The sequence below is a fragment of the Muntiacus reevesi genome, chromosome 22 (genome assembly GCF_963930625.1).
Source record: "Muntiacus reevesi chromosome 22, mMunRee1.1, whole genome shotgun sequence".
Classification (NCBI taxonomy): Eukaryota; Metazoa; Chordata; class Mammalia; order Artiodactyla; family Cervidae; genus Muntiacus; species Muntiacus reevesi.
The window spans coordinates 49,197,771-49,210,945 of NC_089270.1; the positions used below are offsets into that span (position 1 = coordinate 49,197,771).

Sequence of the window (13,175 nt, forward strand, 5' to 3'; positions counted from 1 at the left end):
AGACCCCTGAGAGGCTGCATTTCTGTTGTGGTAAGTCAGCTAGTTTGTGATCGTGTATGAGGGCAGCCATGGGCTTCCCAGGTGGTGCTGATGGTAAAGAAACCGCCTGCCGATGCAGGAGACACAGGAGACGTGGGTTCGATCCCTGGGTAGGGAAGATCCCCTGGAGGAGAGCGTGGCAACTCATCCAGTATTCTTGTCTGGAGAATCTCACGGGCAGAGGAGCCCGGTGAGCTACAATCCATAGAGTTGCAAAAAGTCAGACACGACTGAAGTGACTTAGCACGCTCGCATGCACATAACGGCAGCTGAGGAAGCTAATACAGGGAGTAAAAGTATGGAAGGGACAAAATGGACTTAATAGAATCAGTGTCAAAGCCCAGAGTCTAGGAAATCCCTATCTTCCACACCCCACACACCAAGCCAGCAAGAGCCATACACACCAAGCGTGTGCATCCCGTGTCTAGAAGTTTTCTCAGCCATCTTTCTCCTTACTACTTGGAGAGGCTCACAGTCAGTAAATAACTTGCTGATGTCCAGTATGAATAACGCCTGTTTGTTTTACACACAGAGTTTGCTTAGCCTGCAATTGATCCGTCCTGCTGGCAGAACGGTAATGAAGTAAGAAAGGTCAGGACGCAAAGCGTCTGCTCCAGGAGGAGGTGAAACCACACAAAAGCAGCTCCGGACGGTCTAGGGAGCAAGACAGCTGGAAGCATTCTACCAAAAACAGCTGTGCTGCTGTTAGCTCCAGCAGGGTACCCGGTGCCACCAGGCCCTGGGCCTTTGAGGTTTCTGCAGAATAGTTAGGTGGCTTCTTCACTTTCCCCACTGCTGGTTGGGATTCAAGATTTTCAAGGCTGAGAAGTCAGTTTCCTGCTGCCCATCTGCTTGCCAGCCCTGAAACTTTATTGATCTCGTCTCTACTGCTGTTCTGTTTGTTCTAAAGCCTTTTAAAAAAGTATCTCTAAAATTCCTTTATCATCATTCTAGAAGGATGAAGGAGGGAGGGATAGAGAGAAGGAAGCAATGAGGGAGGGAGGAAGGGAGAGAGGTTAAAGTTAATGTATACGTTTAATCTTCCATCTTTAACTAGAATGATGCAAATTTTTCATCTGAAGATGTGTACCTTGATTCAGTTCTGGAAGATTCTTAGCTATTATCTCTTCAAATCTTGCTTCTCTGCTGAGTTGTTTTTTCTCTTCCTACAGTAATAAGTCACATAAACATAGCAGCTTAAGACAATGCAAATTTATTATCTCATAGTTCTGTAGGTCGGAAGTCCAAGCGGGCTCTGCTGTCAAAAGCAAGGTGTCAGCAGTCTGAGTTTTTACCTGGAGGGAAGAAAACAGAGGAAGAGATCTGCTTCCTCGTCCATCCCAGTTGTCGGCAGGCACTCAGCTCCCCGTTCCTGGGGCTGAGGCTCACGGGTCCCTGCGGGCTGTTAGCCTCCTTCAGCTCTCCTGGGACCCCCGCACTCATCGCATGCACCCACCATCCTCAGACCCCCAGCAGCTGTCAAGCCCTGTTCACATCTGTTTGCTTTTAAGGGTTTGTGCAAATACATTCGGCCCACCTGAAAAATTCAGGACAATCTGCCTATTCTTAGGCTTTTAACGACCTTAATTACATCTGTAAATTCCCCCCTGCCAAGTAATATAACATATTCATTGGTACCAGAAATTTGGGTGTGGACATCTTTGGAGGAGAGGTCTGCCTGCCATAGCTGCTATTCCCTTCTGTGCCTCTTTAGAGTCTCTCAAGCTACTATTTGTGTTTCTTAATTGTGTTCTAAATGTACTTGTCTGCAAAGAAATGGGTTCTAGGTAAATTCTCTGATTCTTTTAACTATAATCTACGTTTCATTCCACTTAATAATGTAAAGTTTTTGATGACTATAATTTTAATTTCCAGATTAAAACTAATTAAATCCAAATCCAGACTGGTTCCCTCTCATATGCATCTGTTCTTGTTTCATTTAACAATTCTTGTTCTTTCTAATGGAAGTTACTTCTTCCGTCTATCTAGACCAGTGGCTCTCAACCGGGAGTGGTTTTGCCTACCAGGGGACAGTCGGCAGTATTTGGAGAGATCTTTGATTGTCACAACTTGGTGGGTGGTACTGGCATCTCGTGGACGGAAGCCAGGAATGCTACTCGACATTTCTACAGCACCTAGGACAGGCCCTCTGAAACAAAGAATTATTCAGTCCAAAATGTCCAAAACGCCAACGTTAAAAAGCTTTGATCCAGATCACCTTACACATATGCATTTTTAAAGCTTCATCAGCCTCTTCCGTCTAGAGAGAATTCATGGGTTTTTGAATTTTTATTTGTTTATTGTTGGCTATGCTGGGTCTTTGCTGCCGCGCAGACTTTTCTCTAGTTGCGGCAAGTGAGGGCTGCTCTCTAGCTGCTGTTTGCGCTTCTCGCTCAGGTGGCTTCTCCTGCTGGGGAGCACGGGCTCCAGGACACGCAGGCTTCAACAGCCAGGCACACGGGCTCAGCGGTTGCATCTCCCAGGCTCCCGAGCACAGGCTCAGCGGTTGTTGCGCGTGGGCTTAGCTGCTCTGGGGTGTGTGGAATCTCCCTGGATCGGGGACTGAACCACGTCTCCTGCCCTGGCAGGCAGATTCTTCACCACTGAGCTACCAGGGAAACCCAAGAATTCATGTTCTGATGTTTTATTGTGTTGGCTTTGTTAGCATCAGATTTCTTGATTGTTTTTGGTTTGCAAGCTCATTTTCAGTGAAAGGTTCTTTTTCTCTGGGGCTTCCCTGGTAGCTCAGCTGGTAAAGAATCCACCTGCAATGCAGGAGACTGACTCCCTCTGGATTCCTGGGTCAGGAAGTTTCCCCAGAGAAGGGATAGGCTGCCCACTCCAGTATTCATGGGCTTCCCTGGTGGCTCAGATGGCAAAGAATCTGCCTGCAATTCAGGTCCCATCTAGCTCTACCTCCTCCTAATTATCAATTTTGAGGGTAGGCCTACCAGGATTGACCCCCAATTCAGGACTCCCGTCCCCTGGTGATTTGGGGAGAGCCCAGAGCAAGCTCAGTTTCTACTTTCTTCTGCTTCCCTAGCCCTGCTGCTCCCCTAAAGCCTAGGACCTGGGTGGCAAACAGCAACAACTTTGGGTGTGCACCGGGGACCCTGACCTCAGTCCAACAGTGAACTTGCTCTGGTCTTCCATGTTACCTGGAGCAAAACTGGCCTATAACTTCAGTATCCCACTTACCTTTTAAAATTTCTTTGACTTTGATTCTTACATTTTCTAACTGCTATGCATTTGGGACAGAGTTATCTGGACTGGATGGCCACTGCATAGTCATTTTGGTGTGATTTAAAAAAAAATATTTGTTGTTCAGGAAAAAAAAAATGTATTTAAAGGTACATCTTCAAGACTACAAAAGCCATCTACAGAACCTAACTCACTTCCTCTTAGAAATGCCACAAAACAACTTTTAAAGCAGCCGGAAGGCAGACAAGACACAACGGAAACGGCTAAAACAATACATGAATGGGTACAAAGTATTCACAACCCACAAAGCAGTCAGGTAACATGCAAAGACAATACCTTTTCAGAATGAAAGTCCTACTTGCCAGAGCAGTAATCAGAAAGGAGAAAATGAGCTCGTCTCTGATCATCTAGAAGTTTTCACGCAAGAAATAGAATTCTACAATTTGACCATGTGTTTTCTGTTTATGAACAAGCTCTCTAAACCGAGTTGATTTGGATTTAATTCCATTCACAAATGTTTATTGCGGTTAGTGCCAGAGAAACATAACTGAGTAAAATAATCTCTGACTTCAAGAATTCACAACTGGGGACGGCAGGGAGAGACATACAAACAAATAATTACGTTTTGACGGGATGAGTTGTAACTCACGGGATCAAAACATCATGATGTTATATCATCATAGCGGGCTGAGTATATCATAAGGGTCTACACATCTGGGCATGGGTGTGGGAGCAACAGTTAACTGTGTTAGGGGGCTGACACGGAAAGTTGCAATTGCGCCTGTCGTTGGAGATCAGGCGAAGGCGTCCCCCGAACGGGTGAAGGCTAATCCGCGGCAGGGACCAGGGCTGGGCGGGATTTTGACCCCGCGCCGAGAAGGTCAAGCAAGGCGCGCGATCGACTTGGAGGACTCCTACCGCCGGCAGCCGCTGAGGTTAGGGGCTCGCCGGCCGCCAGGGGGCGCCGCGGCCTCGCGCCGTGCGGGCCGTTGCGTTTCCGGGCACCGGGGCCCAGCGCCGCCATCCCGGTCGGGCGCGTCCCCGCTGCGCGCGGCGAAACGTCGGCCGCTCCCGTTACCGAGGCAACCGCGGCACCTCCTCCGCGCCGGCCCTGATCGTCTCTCCGCGCCATTTTCAAACTGTCCCAGCGCTGGAGCCGGTGTCTGGGCGGAAGGAGCCAGCGAGGGAGGCGAGGCGCGAGGGGAGATGCGACCGCAGGCGGAGGGAGCGGCGGCCGGGGCTGCGGCTGAGCGCGGCGCGGGGCGGGAGGGCTGGGCAGGGCGGCGCCTCCGCCTCCAGGGCCGTCCCCGCGGGCCGGGCCCGGCAGCTGCCGGGAGGGAGGCCGCGCGGCCTCGGGAGGAAGCGGGCCCCGGGCGGCCGGGGCGCGGAGCCCTGTCGCCTCGCCGCGGACACCCCCTTCCCTTCAGCGCCCGACCGCGGAACTGCGGCCCGGAGGTCGGCCTGGGGTTGCCAGGGCTCCCGGTTCCTCCGGCCCCGCTCGCCGCGCGTCTGTGCGGTTCCAGCAGATCCGCCTCCTACCGACTGATGGGTTGATTTAAAAGTTAAAACACCCTTTCGTATAAGAATCATACAGGCTCTTTGTAAAACAAAAGTGCCCCAAAGCCTAGGACGAGTCATTTATTAACCTTTGTCCGGCACCTGAGTAAACATCCCCTCTTCCACTCTCTACTGTTTTTAGTTCAGTGAGGGAGGATTCGCGAGATAACCTAGTTAATGATGGTTTGGGGTGTTTTGTTTGTCTAGCCCTTGTGCATATTTATTATATACACAGGAGATTATACACACACACGCACAGGATACTTTTGTAAAAATAAGATGCACCGGCTTTCAGACGTGAGCTCCCTAAAGTTAAGGAAGTGGGTGGTTCCAAACACGTACGCGTGGAGGACCTCCAAACCTTCCCTTTTGTGTTGTTCTGCTGGAAAACTTTCAGTGTGGCCGCAGTGTTCGGATGATGTAGACGGGCGCGTTGTGTTGTTGGTGAAGGACAGCAGCCCATGCTTGGGTGGGGAAAGCCTAATGTGTTTTTGTCCTTCCTGAGAGGATTTTAATCTTTTTCATCTGTCGTATGTGTTGATGATTTTTCTTTTTTAGTACTTACTCATATTGTCTCTCAGAAGGATGTGAGGATGTATTCTTTCTGGGTAACCAAGTTGATACCAGACGAAAAGGAGGCATGTTTGAATTGTGAGGCCCTGCTGGTTCTTGTTCTGACAGGTGCACTTCTGACTTCTTCAGGACTTTTTCTAGAACACCTGCATCAGTCAGGTCCCTCTTGTGGAAGGAACCTAGAAAGAACCTAGCATAGAATGGGGACGTCATTCAGAGAAAAGGCTAACGAGAATGTGGAGAGGGAGAGATTTGTAGGAAGGAGTTATCAAGGAGTAGTACTCACTTAGGAGTCACCTAGTAAGTTATCAAGGAGTAGTACTCACTTAGGAGTCATCTAGTAAGTTATCAAGGAGTAGTACTCACTTAGGAGTCACCTAGTAAGTTATCAAGGAGTAGTCCTCACTTAGGAGTCACCTAGTAAGTTATCAAGTAGTAGTACTCACTTAGGAGTCATCTAGTAAGTTATCAAGGAGTAGTACTCACTTAGGAGTCACCTAGTAAGTTATCAAGGAGTAGTACTCACTTAGGAGTCACCTAGTAAGTTATCAAGGAGTAGTCCTCACTTAGGAGTCACCTAGTAAGTTATCAAGGAGTAGTACTCACTTAGGAGTCACCTAGTAAGTTATCAAGTAGTAGTACTCACTTAGGAGTCACCTAGTAAGTTATCAAGGAGTAGTCCTCACTTAGGAGTCACCTAGTAAGTTATCAAGGAGTAGTACTCACTTAGGAGTCACCTAGTAAGTTATCAAGGAGTAGTACTCACTTAGGAGTCATCTAGTAAGTTATCAAGGAGTAGTACTCACTTAGGAGTCACCTAGTAAGTTATCAAGGAGTAGTACTCACTTAGGAGTCATCTAGTAAGTTATCAAGGAGTAGTACTCACTTAGGAGTCACCTAGTAAGTTATCAAGGAGTAGTACTCACTTAGGAGTCACCTAGTAAGTTATCAAGGAGTAGTACTCACTTAGGAGTCACCTAGTAAGTTATCAAGGAGTAGTACTCACTTAGGAGTCACCTAGTAAGTTATCAAGGAGTAGTCCTCACTTAGGAGTCACCTAGTAAGTTATCAAGGAGTAGTACTCACTTAGGAGTCATCTAGTACGTTGAGGCGGCATAATGCAGAAACCTGAGCGCTGGGTCAGGACTCAGGAGACCTGACTGCCCACCTGCTTGGTGACCTTGTGATTTAGAAAAAGTTCCTGTCTCTAGGCAGCCTTTCCTCATCTTTGAATGTGGAGGGTGTCCTTGACCCTTTTTCCCTCATAGTAGTTGTGAGGATCCAATTTTGCATATATCCATATCCATGCATGTTTTATATAAATTGTGAAAAGCAATACAGATGTAAAACAAAAATATTGAGTACTAGGACCACATTTACCTGGCAAAGGTTAGAAAAGAGAGCATGTTTTTTTTAAAGAAGTGATCTTTGGATAACTCCATTTTAGGGCAGTTTGATAGATGATATATTCATAGATATTTAAAAAGACAAGGATAAAAAGATGTCCAGAGTTACTTACATGTTGGGGTCTTTCTTTTTTAATCTCAGTAAACTTTACATATGCTATTTGAAAAGCTTTGATAAATGTATACATTGGTGTGATGTCTGTCCCCATTGCCACAATATTTTCATTACCTGAGAAAACTCCCTCATGCCCTTCCAGTCAGGCTCCAACTACCCCCATCACCCTAGGTGACAGCTGTTATGATTTCTATGTACATGGTTTAATTTTGCCTGTTTTGAACTTCATATAATCATGGCTTCTATTGCTCAGATGTTTTTAAATTCATCCATACTGTTGACAGGTACCAGTTCTGTTTTATTCTTGAGTGATATTACATTGTTTAAGTATAGTGTCCTTATCCTTCTTCTGTATAGGTTGTTTCCAGTTTGAAGCTATCATGAATAAAGATGCTTCAAATATTCTTGTAGAGTCTCTTTATAGATGTTTATTTTCATGTTCTTGAGTAAGTACCTTGGAGTAGAATTACACAGTCATAGGCTAGAAGTATGTTTAAATTTATGAGAAACTGCCACACTTTTTAATTTATTTTTAATTGGGGGATAATTGCTTTACGAGTTGTGTTGGCTTTGCTGTACTACAGCGTGACTCAGTTATGAGGACTTATATATCCTGTCCCTCTTGAGCCTCCCTCCCACAAACTTTTTCCACAGTGATTTCACACTCCGGTAGCAATATGAAAATTCCTGTTACTCCAAGTCCTTGAAGACATTTAGTATTGTACCTTCAATTTTAGCCATTCTAGTATGAACAAAATTATATTTCATTGTGGTTTTAATTTGTATTTCTCTGATGTCTAGTGGTGTTAAGCATCTTTTCATATGATTATTCTCATTTAAATATCTTTTGCAAATCTTAGCCTTGCATTTCTTATTGGGTTATCTTTATTATTGAATTGTAAGGGTTCTTTCTGTATTTTGTATACAAATCCTTTGTTAGATATTATGCATATGTTTCTCCTACTCTTCTAAGTTTTTGTTTTGTCAAATAAAAGGATATATTTTGATAAGCAGACATTTTTAATTTGAAGAAATCCAATTTATCAAGTTTCTCTTTTATATTTAAAAGAAAAACTTAAAAGAGGCTTCTCTAAGTATTCTCTGCCTGTCTCAGGTTTGAAAAAATATTCTTCTTTCTTTTGTCTAGAGGTTTTATTGTTTTAACTTCTGTGTATTAAGTTTATGAGGGGATATTTATTTTAATGCAGCAACATGGATATCTTTAGCATTGGATTTAAATAAATCTAAATATTCTAGAGAGCTGTCTGCCTGAAAAGAAATAAAAAAAAAATAATTGCTTCATAATAAAAGAATCCTTTTTTAAAACATTAAACAATAATAATAACTGATAATAGAATGATGTTTCACTCTTTTCTTATAGGATTTTAATTTTTGGAAGTGAATAAACCTAGTTTGGAACACAAGATGACTACAGCTGCAGAAAGAAAGTATCTTAATATTAGGAAAAGATTGGATCCGTTGGGATACCGCCAGACTTTGACAGTGGACTGTTTACCTTTGGTGGAGAAACTTTTCAGGTAAAGATGGGAACACTACTGCAAACTTGTGTGACCCTGAATCCCCTTTATCTAGTTTCTTGTTGAGCTTTGTGCTTTAGTACAGAAATGGGTAGACTTTTAAAGTCCTTAAATCGTCTGAAGCTTCTCTCTTCTCCACGTCGCAAAACTCCAGGGTCACCGTGCAGTCTATACTGTTTAGAGTAAATGTTTCTGAGGGTTTTGTCTGTGAGTAAAATACAGTTTTTAATGTGATTTTCTGATCTAGTTAGGAGTTCTGTAGCTGCTTTATTCACTGGTTTTTATTTTATTGAAATGCAGTTGACATGATATTATGTTAGTCACTGGTCTCTAATTGCTACGCATTTATAATGCCGATCTAAGGTGGTTGATCATGACTTTAGCTGTGAACATGTTAATTTAGCTGAAAGATTCTTTGTGATTTTTATTCTTTTCCACATGAATCTTATTACTGTGATTTGAGACTAATTAGAGCAGAGAAATGGTCTAGGAAGTTTTTGCAGTAGGACTATAAGTGATAATGATGAAAAGAAGAGAGTGGATGAAAGATACTTTGTGGTCTCTAGTATGGCCTCCAGAATCCTTCATGATCTAGTTCTAGGTCAGCAATTCAGAATTATAGGGTGGGAGTATGTTTAACTTTCCAAGAAACTGACACACATTTTCCCCAGTGATTTTACATTCCCTTCATCTTCCCTGCACCAACCACCTAAGCTCCTGAAAACATGTTCGCTCTCGCCCTTGGTCTCTCCATGTGCTGTTCTGTCTGCCTGTAAAGTCTCTTTCTCCTCTCCTTCCTGCTTTGTCTTTACGCTCAGTTAGCTATATGGCCTGCAGCTCTCTGTCACATATACTGCACGTTACCTTAGCTGTTATTGTTGTTGGAAATTTGTTTTACCTTCCCATTAGAATGCAGACTTCCAAGAAACTAGAGACTGACTGTTTCACCGCCATACCTAGGACAGGCTGAACACAAGGTCGGCACTGAAATATTTATTGAGTTTATCACATAGTACCGTAACTTTTGACAAATTGTTAGTAGGATATAAGCTCCATGTCAGTGGGTTCCTTACCATGTTCCCTGCCCAGTAAATGTTGATGTAGTGAATATTCTGTTCATCTGTGTTCTTAGAGGTAGGTAACTGATCCGTGTTTGTTGCATCCCTGACACTTAACATGTAGCAGGCATTCAGTAAATGTTAAATGACCAAGTAAGATTCACAGATTCCACAGGATCAGGTGACTAATTAGACATGGGGGGTGAGTGAGATCAGGTTTAAAGATGGTTCTGCCTATATGTATATGTTTTATAACTTAATTACGACAGGAAAGTTTTGAGACCTTCTTAGTACCTTGAAAGACCTCTAGTGTTTGTTTTTGTATGTTTGATTTTCGATTTGATAGCATGTTAGTATTAACATTTAAGTCCTTTTAGAAGTCTGCTTTTAGTTATTAAAAGTTAATAGAATGTTTCCTTGTATTTGCATTTTCCATTCTTTAATGTTGGTGATCTAGTTCATACAACAGAAAGTCTTCGGAAATCAAAATTATCTGCTGTGAAAGCTGAAAAAGAGAGTGCCAATTTTGATTTTGTATTGGAACCTTATAAACTTGAAAATGCAAGGTTGAGTAAAGAAAATAATGAATTATACCTGGAATTAATGAAACTGAGAGAACAATCAGGTCAACATATTAAAGGTAAATTTTTGTGACTTTTGAAATTTTTGCCCTTTTCATTTTATATGTGGGAAATCCTACTCTACCTTTGAAACTATTGATTAGAAAATGTGATAGTCTTCCTACTGATAGTTCCTGAAATATTGTAGGGTGTGTTGAAGAGTTTCCAAAAGAAAAATAAATTTGCATTCCACAACTATATTCATCTTCACTGAATGTGGATTACATTTTTAGAATTAAAATTGCTGTAATGGTTGTGGTGTGCGCTCAGTTGTGTTTGACTCTTTGTGAACCTGTGAACTGTAACCCACCAATCTCCTCTGTCCATGGAATTTTCCAGGCAAGAATACTGGAGTGGGTTGCCTTTTACTTCACCAGGGGATCTTCCCAACCCAGGGATTGAACCCGCATCTCTTGTGTCTCCTGCATTGGCAGGCAGATTCTTTACCAACTGTGGCATCTGGGAAGCCCAGAAGTTGCTGTAGAAAATATTAAATGCTGGTACTGAAGAAAAATTTCCTTGTAACAACTTCTGTGTTTCTGAGAAAAAGTTGTGTGTCTATTGTTCTGATTCTTTTATACCCTGTTTTTGACCTGGAAGATAGAATGATTTCAGAGGTACTAGGCAAAGGGTAAATTATGTGGCTAACTTATTATAAAATCTTCTTGTATTTAGTAGAAAGCCCTGGCTAATGCTTGGCATGAATTGATAATCCCTTAGCTTCATTTCCAATTTACTGGATCAAAAGCTCATATTAGTCTCATCACAGAAGAAAAATATAATTCCTTTTTGTGCTTAGTGACTTGTTTGCAGTTTTGTTAATCGTGGTAGAAAAGTTACAACCTTCTAACAAAGCATATAAGAATCAGGTGGAGCCTTTCAAATTATTGTGATTATTTTGTTTTATGAAATGGGAGAACTTCTTGATGTATAAAATGCTCTTTAAATCTTTTTAAGAGTTGAAAACCACATTGAAAAAGTGCGCACATGAAACAGCTGATCTGAAATTTCTAAATAATCAATATATTCATAAACTCAAACTTATGGAGAAAGAAAGTAAAGCTAAGAATGGAAAAATTCAACAGCTTCAAGAAAAGAGTTTGCAAGCTGTAGTTCAAACTCCAGGTGAATCTGTTCCCTCTCAAAACAAATTATATACATCTAATCTTTTAAAGATGTTAAAACTGTTGACTGAAATGGGACTTTGGGTATTCATGCTTTAGACTTTAGTATTTGAAAAAATGTATTTGGATAGTCACAGAACCTTTAAAATTGATTTCTGGAGACCCAGCTTATATTCTATACATGTGCTTAGAAACTTATATAACAGTAAACTTCTTAGGTGTAAGTAGTCTATCCTCAGTGCCTAGGGTTTTCTTTCATTATTAATTTGAATTCTTTTTTCTATTATTATTATTATCATTATTAATTATAAAAATAATTCATACTCTAAAGACTTTGAAAATGATATACTTTGTTATTTCTTAGTTTATTTTAGTCTTCTTAGCGTAATGCTCAGTAGTTATCAGAGAAGGAAAAAGAAATGATGGGGCATATGCAGCGTTAGTGGTTGTCCAGGCTCAAAGTTGATGGAAGAACCCCCAGTAGTAGTAACCAGACCATGGAGGTGTCTGAACCATGAGATTAAGGTCACGGAAGTAAATGAGGGGAAGGGAGGTGCTGAATTATGAGACTTGGTAGAGACTGAGGGATTAAAGAACACGGCGAGGACCAGCAGTAATTTGGTCAGAATGAAGGCTGCCTCAGAAGAGAGCTGAAGATCTGGAAGCTGGCTCAGTTCTGTCTGGTAACACAGTCCAGGCTTAATCATGTTACTCTGTGCCTGGAGCTGAGTGAAGAGGAGACTCTAAGAACTGAAGAATTGCAAACTGGGAGGCCAGGATCAGGGAGGAATCCGTGGCAGAAAATAAGCTGGGAGAGCGAGGACCATGAGCCAAGGGCAGAAGAGATGCCGAAATGTGGGGGAACATCTCAGAAGAAACTAAAAGATTAAGAAAACTAAAAAAGGAGGATAATTAGATTTTCTGAGAAAAGAGTGGGCCTAGATCAAGGGTGATTTAGAGGTGTAATCTCTAAAATTTAGGGATGGATAAATTTAGTAAACTTGGGATGTAGAGGAATTTCCAAATTTCTGTTTGAAGTGAATGAGTGGATGAATGAGGATATTAATACTATTTCTTTCTCTTTTTTTTTTTTGGCTGCACCATGGGGCATGTGGGATGTTAGTTCCTTAACCAGGGATCAAACCTGCGCCCCTAGTGTTAACCACAAGACCACCAAGGATGTCCTGGTACTATTTCTTAAGATAGGGAATATGGAAAACAGAACAGAAGTCCACCGTCTACAAAGGGTTCGTTGAATATGTTGTATCCACAGGACATTCACATTGAAACTCCTAGTATGCAGTGGAATATGTAGATCTGTCCTCAGAAATATGGTCCTAGATGGAGAGTCACATTTGGAAATCATTGGAATATCCTGAGAACTGAAGCTTTGACTGTGGTAGGAGTTACTAGTGAGATTATGTAGATTGGAAAGAGAGGAGAACCAAAGACAGACCCTAGGAAATTGTCTTTTAAGGCACAGATGGAAGAAGAGGGTCTCTGAGAGAAACTGAGAAGGACCAGCCGAGGAGGAAAACCAGGAGATGAGGGAAGAAGAAAGTGGTTTGCATGTTCAGGTGTGTAACTACAAGCAGGTCACCTAAATACTCTTGACCTGATTTCTTCATCCTCAAAACAAGAGGGTAGGAGTATAGAAAACTTGTTAGGATTCTGAGGAAGACAGAGTTATGGGTTGTGTTTGTTCTTTGTGAGGTTCAGTTAGTTTTTCAAGTACGTGTCTAATCTTGACCAGGTACTGGAAAAGCTGAATTATCCTTGTGGTTTGGACCAACATGGGATATATCTAGCCATTAAAAGAAATTACTCCTGCTGGTTTTAAGGATAATTAAGAAAATTCCCCATTAATTCAGGATACATATTCTGCTATATACTGATTTTGATTCTTAAAGTTTCAGTTATCTTCTCCTTTGGCCTTGCTTAATA

The 13,175-nt window shown here is 42.1% G+C and overlaps 1 protein-coding gene and 1 pseudogene across 1 annotated transcript in view; both read left to right on the forward strand.

Moving 5' to 3' along the window:
* The window catches only part of LOC136152995 (exocyst complex component 1-like), a 52,419-nt gene extending 42,319 nt beyond the window's left edge, over positions 1-10,100 (forward strand). Inside the window, exons 9-10 of the transcript XR_010660307.1 lie at positions 8,273-8,429; positions 9,945-10,100. The gene's annotated coding sequence lies outside the window, so the exon portion shown is untranslated. The remainder of the gene's footprint in view (positions 1-8,272; positions 8,430-9,944) is intronic.
* LOC136152773 (centrosomal protein of 135 kDa-like) overlaps positions 5,077-13,175 on the forward strand; it is a 38,024-nt pseudogene continuing 29,925 nt past the window's right edge.